Below are 13,670 nucleotides of genomic sequence, written 5' to 3' on the forward strand. Positions count from 1 at the left end.
ACAACAATAACAGCAATAGCCAAACAGTTTTGTCTTTTAGGTTTAGCTCTTGATGATCCCTCAAACCCTAACATGTAAAAAAAATGAGGGAAATAAAAGGGACTTACCAAAGTTCCACAAACCTCTGATTATGCTCCCAGAAAGATGACATTTAATTTCCCATTTAAATCCTCAAACCCTAACCAAAATCGAAAAAAAAAAATCAGAATGATGAAAAAAAATCAGCACAAAGATGAAAAAAGATATTAAACATTGAAACCCAACCTCAAACCCTAACCAAAATTGAAAAAAAATAGCATGAAGATGAGAAGAGAACCGTATAAAAAATAGAAAATACAACACCAAACGAGAGAGCGTTGAGTCACTCATTCATAAACCCCTCCTTCCCAAAATCAAATTAACTTAACAGAAGTTGAACCCCTCAAAATCCTGAGCTAAAAATTCAAAATTTAATAATTAAAAAACTTTTTTTAATTATCCCTCACATTTTTTGGCACCCCAATAGGACAAATCTATCAAAACCAAACCAATTGAGAAAAAAGCAATACCTTGGACAAAGCGGGTCTGGACTCAATGTTGTTCCCTTTGCTTAGAATATAAACAAAGAGAAGAATCACTGCACATCATAATGCCCACCACAACGCATTTGGAACCCTCCTACGCTTTTGCCATCATTCCTGTTTAAGAAGACATATCATGTGTCGATGAAGTAAAGAAGAGATGAAAAGAGAGGGAAAATGTTGATGAAGAAGCTCAGGTTAATGAAGAATGAAGACATAGAAAAGAGATGAAAAAATGATGAACTGAAGAAGCTAAACTAAAGAAGCTCGGGTCGATGAAACTCGGGTGAAGGTGAGTGTGAATATGCTTCAAATTTTCAAAATGCCCATTTTGCCAACCAAGGGAGGACAACTTTCGAACAAAGGGATGAGGGCAAAATGGTCATTTCTAGGGCCTAAGAATTCTTTAAGTTATATTAGATTAGATTAGATTAGATTTATTAGTCACATCTTAAAAATAAACATAACCTTCTACTTTAACTACGTGGTTTGAGATCACCCAATTCTGCCTAGAGCTTGAAGGGAAAACAAATTTGAAACATGCATAAGATATCAGTAAAATCTATATCTTAGTAATTAAACAATGACTAGTTGGGGGTACGTGTCGCCTCCTCTGATTTTTGGCAATAAAATAATCCTTCTCTTCAGTAACCACGCTTCAGCTCTACTTATGCTTCCTTCCTCATATTTCTTGACTTTTTTTTAAATTCCAATTTGAAAAACCACTCATTACGGTACCTAGCTCTGCACCTCAAGACCTATGAGGTCACGTCACCAAGCTGGGCAGCATCTGCACGGTATAACAAAAAAATCCCAACAAAATATCATTTTCGTGTTTCCTTTCCAAGCTCGGTTGATTTTTGTGTCTCCATTCCAACTGCATGTTGAGCAAGGTGACCTCATTTTTGCATTTTCATTCTCCATTCTAGGAAGCCTTTGCACCTATGCAAATTCAACAACCTCACCTCACTTAGTAAGCATTTTTCTCTATCGTGTCATGCTCTGCTTTATAGTTAGATTAATGGTGTTTTAATGACTGTTAACAACCTCTTTTCTACACTTCTATGTTTTTTGAAGTATTTAATTTTTTTTAAACTTTGCAGTTGTGGAGCAAAGATTAATGGCGGTTGGTAAGGATTTAAACCTGTTACTTTTTTATTTTTTGTAATTAGTTGTTGTTATTTTTGCAACACACGCCATTCTTTTCCCTAAACAAAATCGAGGTATATCACCTGCTCTTTTCAAAGCTATTTTCGAGCTATACAACCCACTTTGTTCTGAGTTCCGTCGCCATCAACTTCTCGTTGCTCCACCTCTCACCGCTCATGTCTTGCCGTTGTAGATCCTTCCTCATTTCCTCTGATTCTTCCCACTGCAAATCCAGCTCCGGCGACTCTCACGACAAGAACAACAACGATTATATCGAAGCTTCTCTCCTTCTCTCACGTTACTCACTCTCACATTAGTTCTCTCCTAATTATAGGTGTTTTGCACCACTTATTTGGAAAAATAATCTTTTTTTCCAACTTCCGAAAAAAAGTTTTGACAACAAAGTGATTATTTTCTCAAAAAAATGGGATCCAAATGTGAGAAGAACTTTTCATTCGATGTTCCAACTGTGGCAAATGTTGTCCTGAGGTTCATTCTTATTTCACTTTCTTAAACATTCAATTTTTTTCTACGGCAATTCAATTAAAGTTTTTTGCGATTTGTAAAAAAAAATAATAATAACAGGACAAGGCTATGAAGAGGTTTCTGGTGAGCAACATTGTTGAACAGGTCGCAGTCAAAGATGTCCAGGAGGCTTATGTCTATGAACGTAATCTTCTTCTTCTTCACCTTTCTTTTTTCTATTTTTTTTAAGGAGAATTCCACGTCCTATTTATTTGGTTTTTTTGGATTTGTTCATTGTAGGTGTTTGGCACCACTTACTGGAAGATATAATCTGTTGTATATTTTGGAGAATGATCTTTCATCTCTCTTGGAATCCTTTGGACCACAAACATTATTTTAATTTTTTTCCTCGTATTTATTTTAGTTTTTCTAAGACAACTTTTTGTTGTTTTAGTTAACCTATCATGCATTATTGGAGGGTTGGATTGTTTATTTATTATTTATATATTGTAGTGTTTCAATTTGGTTGGAATTTGAAAGGTTAAGATGGTTTGGAATATATATATTTTTGGTAAGTTCTAGCACAGGTACTGTGTTGTGCTGCCTTACCTGCATTTCCTCCATAATGGGCTCCTTCCACTCTAAGTCAGTGAGCAAGTTTTCGACGTAGGAGAATGTTGTTTTACCTGTATTTGCCTTAATGTTTTACCTATTGTATTGAACTCACGACTTTTGATTTTAGGAAAATATAATAGTATTGTTGATTTGTTTCATGCTTTTGATGCAAAAATTCTATCATTATGTTTCATTGGTTCAATTTAATAAATTTCTACTTCAGGCTTGAGCCTGATTTTTTAATTTATGCTTAATTTAGGATTCAAATCTTACAAACTCCCTAGATTTCAGGGCATGGATCTTTATTTTAAGAGACATGATGGCCAGGTTGTGACATGTGAAGATTTTTTTGTTGCCATGCAAGATGCCAATGATGCAGATTTTGCAAATTTCTTGCTATGGTTTGTATTTTTGCCTTCTAATTCCCGACATTTTTTTACTCATTTTGTATTAACTTATCAACTACTATTCAAGTATTCTCAAGCTAGAACCACTGTTGTCAAAGTAAATATTTCTTATAATCCATAAGCATATACTTTTTCTTTAAAATTTAGGTATACAATTGTCAACTTTCATTTCTCCTTCTTGAAATTTTTTTTGTTGTCTTTGATACATTTGATGGGGCATTTTATGCAGTCAAGAGATACTGCCAACTCCAAGGAAATCAGTTAAGGAACCCACATTCATCCATGTTGCAGTGGGTTTGCTTGATTCCATTGAGAAGGACATTCCTCTTTCAACTGTTTATGATTCTATGAGACTTTGCAATCTGTTTCAAGTAATGATCAATCAATCTGAACTACAGTCCTTAGAGTGACCACAATTGTTTACAACTTCTCTTTGATATGCATTTCTATCTCATATTTTTAATTTATCTCTGTAAGTTAATTATACCTGTCAGGCAAGTTTTTGACATATTTTGTAGCATGTGAATAATGTATGATTGTAATTTCCACCCTTCTTCATGTTCCTCTTCTTCAAGGGAAATGAAGTAGCATTTGGTTGTGAATTCTCTGATCATTTAAATCATGCACTTCTTTAGGGTTGGGAAAGTTATAATCATATGCATTATTCCTAATTCCCACTGCTTATGTTTTGTGAGTCCATCATTGTATGTAGTTAAATTATGAACATATTGTTATTATTATGATAACAAATGTACTAAAAAATGAAAGTATGGTTTGTCTCATATTACTAAGTATGAGTCTGTCAAATGATTTAGTTAAAGAAAAAGGGTGTCTGAAATTTTAAAATCTTGTTAGAAGGTCCCTTTTCTCTTTTATAAAAATAAAAGTATCATTTGTCTCATATTACAAAGTATGGGCATCCATGTCAAATAATTGATTCAAAGAAAATGGGTGTCTGAAATTTGAAAACATGTAAATATTTCATCCATCTACCTAATATTGCATAACATAAATTTGTTGAAATAAAGTAAGATGCAGAGCTTGGTTTAGCCTTTTCATATCCATAACTAACTGATAATTTTATTTGTATCTGCTGTAGAAATAGGAAGAGTTTGTATTAATTGATATATTTGAAAGGCATACTCCTTCTTTGTTAAGAGGATATTGTGCTCCTATTCGTCTGGAATCTGATCTCACTAATAGCGGCCTATTTTTCTTACTGACCAATGATTCTGGTGAATTCAACCAGTTTGTCTTCTTCAAAGTTGCAATATTTTCTTTTTGATTTGATAGTTTAATGTAAATTTATTCACTGGCTTATTTAAATGATTTGGCAGGAAGGCTAGATAAGTTTTGGCACGGAAATTGATGCTTAACTTAGTGGATGATTTGCAACATAACAAACAATTGGTTTTAAATTCCAATTTTGTTGAAGGGTTCAGACATTCTATGTGACTCAAGTTTGGACAAAGTATGCTTCAATTTTTCCTCAAGATTATTCATTTTGTTGATGATGGGTTTTATCATATGATTTCGTTTATTCTACTTGATATTTTTTTATCATCTAGGAATTTGTGGCAAAGGCAATAACTTTGCCTGGCAAGAGAGAAATAATGGACATGATGAGGTTGCATATCCTGATGTTGTTCAGACTTTCACCAGGAAGTAGTGTGCAAGTGAACTGAGATCATAGTTCCTCAGCACAGTATGGCCTGGTGTCTAAAGCTGTTCGAGATTATTAAATATCTTCTTCATTGTATGAATCTCCTCAATGTTCACCTTTTTTGTAGGTGGAAAATAACAGGAGCTCATAATAATATGTCTTGGCCAAGCGTGCTATGAACAATGTTGCTCTTGGTATATACATTTGTGTTGCATACTAAGATACATTATGCATGGTGGTAGCAAGCTCGTGTTTTTTTTTAAAAAAAAATTATAGCTTATCTTGGATGCCTTCATGATCAAGAATTCACCAATCTTGTCCTGTATGAGTATATAACTGCTACAAATATGACTAAGCAGTTTTCTGCTTTGGCTCCCATAGCTAAAAACCCTAGTAAAACCTTTGATGATATTCTAGTTGACTTTTATGGCTAGTGGTAACATGATTTCTTGGTAAATTTTCATCTATATGACTTTGTTTTTGGAATTATTCTTTTGATGTTGGGTATGTCTCCATATCCATCCTTTGTAATTGTATCCCGTGTTATAAACTTTACTTCATATGTTGATGGTGAGGCTGGATTTAATTGGTGATGCCATTTGATAACAATTTCCTTACTGTTATCTATGGTGTGCATGCTTCCTTTTTGATACCTACTCTAGCCTTGCTTAATCTTTTCTGCTTTGGCCTCTAATGGCTACTAAATTTCTCATGTTTGTCTCACCTATATGTGTGCATTTGTTTAGTTTAATTTTAGAAGTTCTTCTTACCTACCTACGAGTAGTTTATACTTCCCCTTCCTACACAGGTGGTGAACAAATGGTTTGTTCTTCAAGCAACAATGTCTGACATTGCTGATAATGTTGAGAATGTGTAGAGACTGTTAAGCAACCCAGCATTTGATCTACACAATTTAGTGTTATGTTAAATTGGTTCAGTTGCTTAGGTGTAACTTAACTTCAATTGATTTAAATCAAAGCTGATGAAAAATTATTCATGACGTGTTTGATTAAATTATTATATTCCTCTTGAAAAATCAGTTGTGTTTCATTTTGGTCTTTTGTTTATCATTACAATTCATATATACGACAACAACGGCTCCAATCTAAAGTTTGGGGTCAGGTAAAATTAAATTTGGAGAACTAAGATAGAAAATAAATAGTTTTCTTTGTAGAGAATCTAAATCGAATAGTGAACATTCCATCATGTACCAAGGGCTTGGAAGGAAGCTTTAGGAAAGCAATTAAGAAAAGGTTTAGAGGAAAATATACAAAAGTAGAAAAAGAAAGGACAGAACTAAAAGTGTTTCGGAGTACTATTTAAGTATATAGCCCGGTAAAATGTTAGTGTTTTGCACGTTTGATTTTTTTATTCTGTATGCATGTGTAAATTTTCAGGGCTATATACTTAAATTTCCATGTAATCAAACACACCTCCTAGGATAAGGCTTTTGATGTTATTGTTGTAGTGCATAGATTCATAGGAAGAAATTATTACTTTTATACCATTATACAATTTTTTCAAAATCATTATATTCCTTGAACAAAGAAACTTATTTATTTAGCTATACATTTCATGTTTGTTATGCCATCACCCAAAATATAAATTGAGCATTATATCACAAATTAACCAAGATATCCAAAGATCTGCATGCTTATCATTTTAACATGCCAATGCTTTATACCTGTGAGCGTCATATACTCCTGGATCAACTGCTCAGTGGAAAACAAAAAAATATCTTAGATCAGTTAGCTATTTGATAAAAGATATAACTCGGTTCACGTGAGAAGGATGGGCTCTGTTAATCTCTAGATGCTCTGCAGAATGAATAAAAAAATAATATAAACTTCCTGGGCATTGATTATCTCTCCAAATTCATATACATAGTCCTAATTGTATATTGGTTTCAAAGGGAGCAAAACCTTAATAATAAGAAACTGTATGGACCTATACCTTGGGGAGGGGGAGTATAGGGACCAAAACCCAAATGAGTAAAAACTACTAGACAAAATTTAAATATAATTTATTTATTTTTTTAGAAATATGATTATACACATATATCTTATTAAAGAATGATATATACATTGAATGAGATCCATGTAAGCACTGATAATTTATTAGTTACATCGTAAAAAAGATATCAAAGCAACAACTAAAAAAATTTACAGCTATGAAATCCAATGAATAAAATCATACATGCCAAATGAGTCACCTTATCAAAACCACATTATATAATTGTCATGGTAGCATATTCTATTAAGTGTGACATTTGTTCATTAGAATGAAATAGAAAATAATGGAGAGAAAAAGAAGTTTTTAAATTAAAAGAATAATAAATGTGTGAGATGCACACAAATTTTTTATAATTTTTTTATTTGAATTCAATCATACCATAGATTAAATTGTATGATTACAATTGGAATTTAGAAACTATAATGGTAGAATTAAGTTATTAATTTAACAAAGACAACATATTGTCAAATTACCAAGTGTAAGTTTTTATGTAGAAACTTTTCCCCATAAGACCATGAGTATCATCATTTAGTTGATAGAGGTAGAGAAAGTTAGGTGATGAAAACATCTCGGATCTACAAAGAGAGCACACACGCGCACACACGCAAAACTCTTCCTCGCACACATTGACAAATAACAAATTTTAACAACACGTAGACGTGGTGTGACACCCTCTACCCCGACATATATATAAATAAACAAAATATATAAACATATCGGTAACCAAATTCACACGGGTAAAAGGTTCACATTCACTTCACTATTATCAATTAAAACTTTTTAAAACATATTCGACTCAAAATAAGACTGTCAGAATTTACATGGATATTTTATTAAATCAGTGAGATAAAATAAAATAGACTAACATCATGCAATTAATACAAAAACTTATGTCCCACTGTCACATTCTATCAGAGCGTTGTGTCTCGACGTCCTTCAGCATAATGTTCCTTAAAGCAATTCACCTAGTCATCTGCTCCCCCGAACACAAAGTTCAAGATCATCACAGGATCCAAACACAAACAACACACGGGGAGTGAGTTATCACATTCCTAACTAATAGAGAAACAAGACAGCTAGATATACATATCATATAAACCAAATAAAACTTACTTACACGTAATTCCACCACTTTTTCATTCAAAGTTCACTTTTCATCCATCAATCACACTTTTCAATCATCAATCACAATACACAAGAATCACACGCTCTGATCAAGACATAATAACACATCAATTTCATAATAAACAATTAGCAAGCGTATGAAACAGTTATGCTAAGACTCAAGCCTATATGCAATGTGGTACCATGTCAGTGAAAAACCTCCTTGGGTGCCTAGGAGTACATGACAAGACAAACCACACACTAGCAAGTCAAGTCACTCTCACTAGGTAATATCATAGGGAGACCAGTCAGGGTCACAGTGTTTTGCGAGAATGCTCCAACCATATGGGATCAACATAGGCTTAAAGGAGCACTCAAACCGTGTGACCCCCAAGGCATACACTCTGAAGAGTCCGCCAGGGCCTCTCCCTCCTGATTCAGGTCCAACCCAAAAAATATTTTAGCACACAAACTCTATCTATGAACTGTACAAAACACACGACTCCTTAATTGTTCTCAAAATAATTTTAACTCGTCGCCCTTTAAGGGTCTTATCATTAACTCGTCGCCCTTCAAGGGACTTAACATTAACTCGTCGCCCAAAAAGGGACTTAGCATCAACTCGTCGCCCTAAAAGGGACTTAGCATCAACTCGTCGCCCTAAAAGGGACTTAGCATTAACTCGTCGCCCTTGAAGGGACTTATGATCGTGTGATTGTACAATTCATAGTTCACAACTCAATGCACACAACACCTTGATGCACATATATATCTCAATCATATACAGACTCAATTTATCACATGCACTTAATCCCAATCACAATGGTATAATCTCAATTTAACATGTTATCACACCTCATGAATCATATACACTTTACCTATGAACTATGCAATACACACATTTACTCAATTGTTTTCAAAATCATTTTAACTCGTCGGGTTCCCACAGTGGATCCCATCACAATACTCGTCGCCCTTAAAGGGTTTTACAATTGTGTGATTGCACAGTTCATAGTTCACAACTCAATACACACATCTCATCTCAATACACATGTATTTCATCATCTGTCACATGTTCAATTTATCACATACTCACAGTTTGAATCATCATTTCATAACCTCAACATAACAATTTATACAAAAGATTTTATCACAACATGGGATGTAAAATTCCTGAAATAGTTTCTCACAATTGTATCAAAATCAATTAATCAAAATCATGAGTTAAACACAAAGACATCAAGAGCACTCAAGTTTATCAATCAATTCTCATCAGGACAACAATTGGTACATAGAACACAATAATATTGTATTCATAATCACAAAGAAGAATTATAATTCAATAAACATCCCAAAATAAACCCAAATTTAGTTCTCTAAGGATCCCTACACATGTTCTCACTAACCCCTAATTGTGAATAACTCATCCCTTACCTCTAAGCGGACTCACGTGTCTTCCGAAAATGATAGCGGCATCTCTAGTGGTTCCCTGAGATTCCTCCAGTTTTTCCTTCGACTGCTCCGATAGAATTCTCGAACACCAGAGAGACGGAGAAGAGATTGAAGGCTCCACTTGTACTGTCTTCATGTGATTCCTTTTTCTCCCTCCACGAATATTATCCCACAAATCCCAACGGTGAAAGTGTGAGAAATTGAATTTGGAACAACATATCCAAATTTCATGAAAATCCAACGGTTAATGAAATCCGGATCGTAGTTTTACCGAGATAGTTTTGGGTTTCTACGAGAAAATAAAAGGCTACAATGAGAAGGGTTTTCCTCTAAGCTCAGACATGATTTGAAATTCCCAACGGTGAGAATGTTCAGAATTGGATTGCAAACGTGCTGCTAAAATTTCACGACGATCCAACGGTAAATGAGTCCGAGATCGTCGTTTTTCTGAGACAGGTTTGGTGGACTGCGGGAAAAAGAAAGGGTTTTGAGTGGAGAAAAAAGAAAAAACGAAAATGAGGGAAAGATGAGGCACCTGACTTAACATAGCTATTTATACTTAGGGTACTCAGCCTATTATTTTCTCTATATTTATTTATTTATTTACTAAAAAGCTTTTTAAATTTATTTACGAAAAATTAGGATGTTACACATGGAGTTAAAATAGAAGAGAAGATTATCAGAGTTATAGCGTCGCCGTTCTAGAAAAAAAAAATTGAATTCAATTTGAAACATTCGATCATAATTTCAATTTTGAAAGAATTTCAATTGAACAGGGTGTTTCCATCTTTTTTTATGTTTAAAAATATGTAAGTATTGGATGATAAAAAAAGGTCAAAAAATATTAATAATAAATTGTTTTTGTTAAATTTAAGAAAATTAAAATTATTAGTGTACAAATAAATTTCTTACATGATTTATAACTCTATGAACTAATTAAAAACACACTGTTTTTAATAAAGGTATTTTCATCTACGTCCTTGTCTGGACGTGAGCAATAAGTGCAATCATGTTGAATAATTTTAATAGTAAACCAAAGTACTTTCATTACATATCATTCTCCACATAGCATGCAACCGCGCATGTGGCATGTGTTTTGAGGAGATCAAATTAGCTTTTCATGAAGTGTTGAGTCATGCAAACCAAGACCCTGTCTGATAGGAAGATGAGTTTTTTTGTATGAAGTGTTGAGTCATGCAAACCAATATTATATACTATTTACATGTCAACTTGCCTAGACTGGACCTAGTCTATCCCTCATTTCTTTATCTTTGATTATATGTGTAAACCATTCAAACTTAACACAAATGTTAGTGTTACATAAAACTTTTATTATAAAATTGATACACTAGTTTGATATGACTCAACACTTCATGACATGTCAAAGGCGTGGTATGCATGGTATGGGAGGACTGGCATGTAATGGAACTACTTTGGTTTATTATTAAAATTGTTACATAATTGCATTGACTGAAACACTTACTAATGCACTGGACTTTCCTCATCTCTTCCTCATTTTGTGATCTGTGTAAATAGTTTAAATTAAACACAAATGTTGGTGAATTATTACACAAAACTTTTATTATAAAAGTATTGTTATTATAATTTTGCAAATAAAAATTCTACTATCTAATACCTTTATAATAGAGTTGAAATGTAAAAAAAAATTTAAATTTAATTTGATCAAGATATTTAAATTAAAATGTAATACTTTTTATCATGTCTATAACTTAATATATTAAAAATTTATTAAATAATGTGTAGTTGTGTATGAAAGAAACGTTAATTTGAAATAAAAGTCATATTTAAATTGATCAAAAATATATTATCTTCTTCAATATATTCTTGATCAAATAAATTAACCTATTTTATTTTTTTTTAGTTTCATTTCTTAAATAAATTTCTTTAATGAATAACTGCACCTACAAAAAAGGTAAAATGAAAAAATATAAATAGTATATGATATTGGTCATGCCATATAGACGTACTTAATAGAGTGATTGTATGTGATTAAAAAAATGGATGTATGCAAATAGGAATATGACATTTATGATAAAAAAATAAAAAAGTAGATAAAAATAAGATTAATTTAATAACTTTTTAAAAGAAATAATATATAATTATTACAAATGGTTTAATGAAAAAGAAGATAAAATTAAGTATAATATTATATTCAATATTATTTAATTATTTTAAAATCTATTCGTAATAGAAAAGTTATTTAAAATTTTATATGACTAACTATACTTAAATTCAACATCAAGGAATTTAAATCAAGTAATTAAATAATGTGTGTTATTTGTTATAAACTCCTTAACACCTAAGTTTGATTCATATGATAATAAGCAATGTTTTTTTTTTTAAAAAAAAAAAAGAGAGAGATATAAGTATATTTTGTATGTGAAAATAATGTCATTTTGATATTTGGTAAACTATCTATATACACTTATTATCCTATCGTTCATTTCAAGGAACTTTTCCAAAATCTATGATAAGTATCTCAAAATTCATCCAAAATTTATGCAAGTATCCATGATAACTATTATTGTTATTAATATTCATTTTCTCTCTTCTATATTTGCTTATCATCATCATCATCATCATCATCATCATCATCGAGAATCATGTACGGGATGAAGACGATGTCAGGGATAAAAAATAAGGAATAATATATAATCTCGTGGTGCTCTATTGTCATGTTTATCTTAACTATTATTTATACATTTTTTTTAAGAATAATTATATATAAGCATAATATTAATATTTTTTTATTTTTTGGGTTTAAGTTTGTTTTCTAAATTTTAAAAAATACTTTGACTTGTTCTCATATTTTTATTAATTCATTTATCATACATTGTCAAACCGATGCTACAAATTAGTCTTGCAATTGTTTTTCAATACATCTATCATGAATGCATTTCAATATGTTAGCCGTTTTAGATTTTTATTTTATAGTTTAGTCTTTTGTAAATAATATACTAACAACATATCTAACAACAATAACCTCAACAAAATTAAATATGTATTTCATTGTTTATAAAATTTTAAAACGTGAATAACCATGGATATCATCGAAGCTAAATAGACAATGTTATTTTATAAAATATATTATATATTTCAATCACATTAGCTTTGATTCTCATCAAGTTCTACACCATTACAATTATATATATTACGTAAGTATCAAGTATCTATGGTAACTATCATTATTATTATTAACAATATTCACTTTCTCTCTTTTATACAAGTTTATTATGTCGCTGAGAATGGGGATGGGGATGGAGACGATTTTAGGAAGGCAAAATTGTAAATTTGGTCATTCTATTTGTCTCAGAATTCAATTTTGGTTCTTCTATAATTTAGTTAACAAATTTAGTCCCCCATTTTTTTGCAATCCCATTATTTCAGTCTCAATGTCGACTGTTACTTGCCAACATTGATCACCATGTGTCGTGCTTTTCTTGGACATTGGCCGTCACATGTCTCATATTTCTTGGACGTTAATTTCATGCACCTAATTAACGTCAACCTCCAATAAAATCGTGACACATGACAGTTAACATCCAATAAAAGCGCAACACGTGGCGGCTAAGGTAAGCAATTAACCGTTAACATCCAATTTCTTGAGAACTGAAATAACGGGATTGTAAAAAACGGCGGGACTAAATTCATGAATTAAATTATAAGGGGACAAAAATCGAATTCTAAGACAAATAGGGGAACCAAATTTATAATTTAGCCTTTTAGGAAACAAGTACAAAGAATAATATACAATCTAGCAGTGCTCTATTGTCATGCTTATTTTAACTATCATTAGAATTTTACCTCATAATTTAGTCTTTTGTAAATAACATGCTAACAACAATAACCTCAATAAAATTAAATATGTATTTCATTGTTTATAAAATTTTAAAACATGAATAATCATGGATATTATCGAAGCTAAATAGATCGTGTTATTTCATAAAATATATTATATATTTTAATCATATTAGTTTTAGTTCTCATTAAATAATTTCTACACAATTACAATTATATTATGTAAGTATCTATGATAACTATTATTATTATTATTATTCAATTTCTCTCTTCTATATTTTTTTATTATGGTCGTCGAGAATTTGGGATTGGGATAAGACAATGTTAGGAAACAAGTGCAAGAATATGAATTTAGACCTAATTCAATCTCAAAAGTTAACTCAAGAGATAAGAGTTGTCTCTCACTTATATATTCTAACTTGA

General features: G+C 31.6%; 1 pseudogene; it reads left to right on the top strand.

The window, feature by feature from the left end:
• The first annotated feature begins 2,303 nt into the window (after positions 1 to 2,303).
• Positions 2,304 to 5,787, top strand: LOC114397048 (annotated as a pseudogene).
• Positions 5,788 to 13,670: the final 7,883 nt, after the last annotated feature.

The sequence above is a fragment of the Glycine soja genome, chromosome 18 (genome assembly GCF_004193775.1).
Source record: "Glycine soja cultivar W05 chromosome 18, ASM419377v2, whole genome shotgun sequence".
Lineage (NCBI taxonomy): Eukaryota > Viridiplantae > Streptophyta > Magnoliopsida > Fabales > Fabaceae > Glycine > Glycine soja.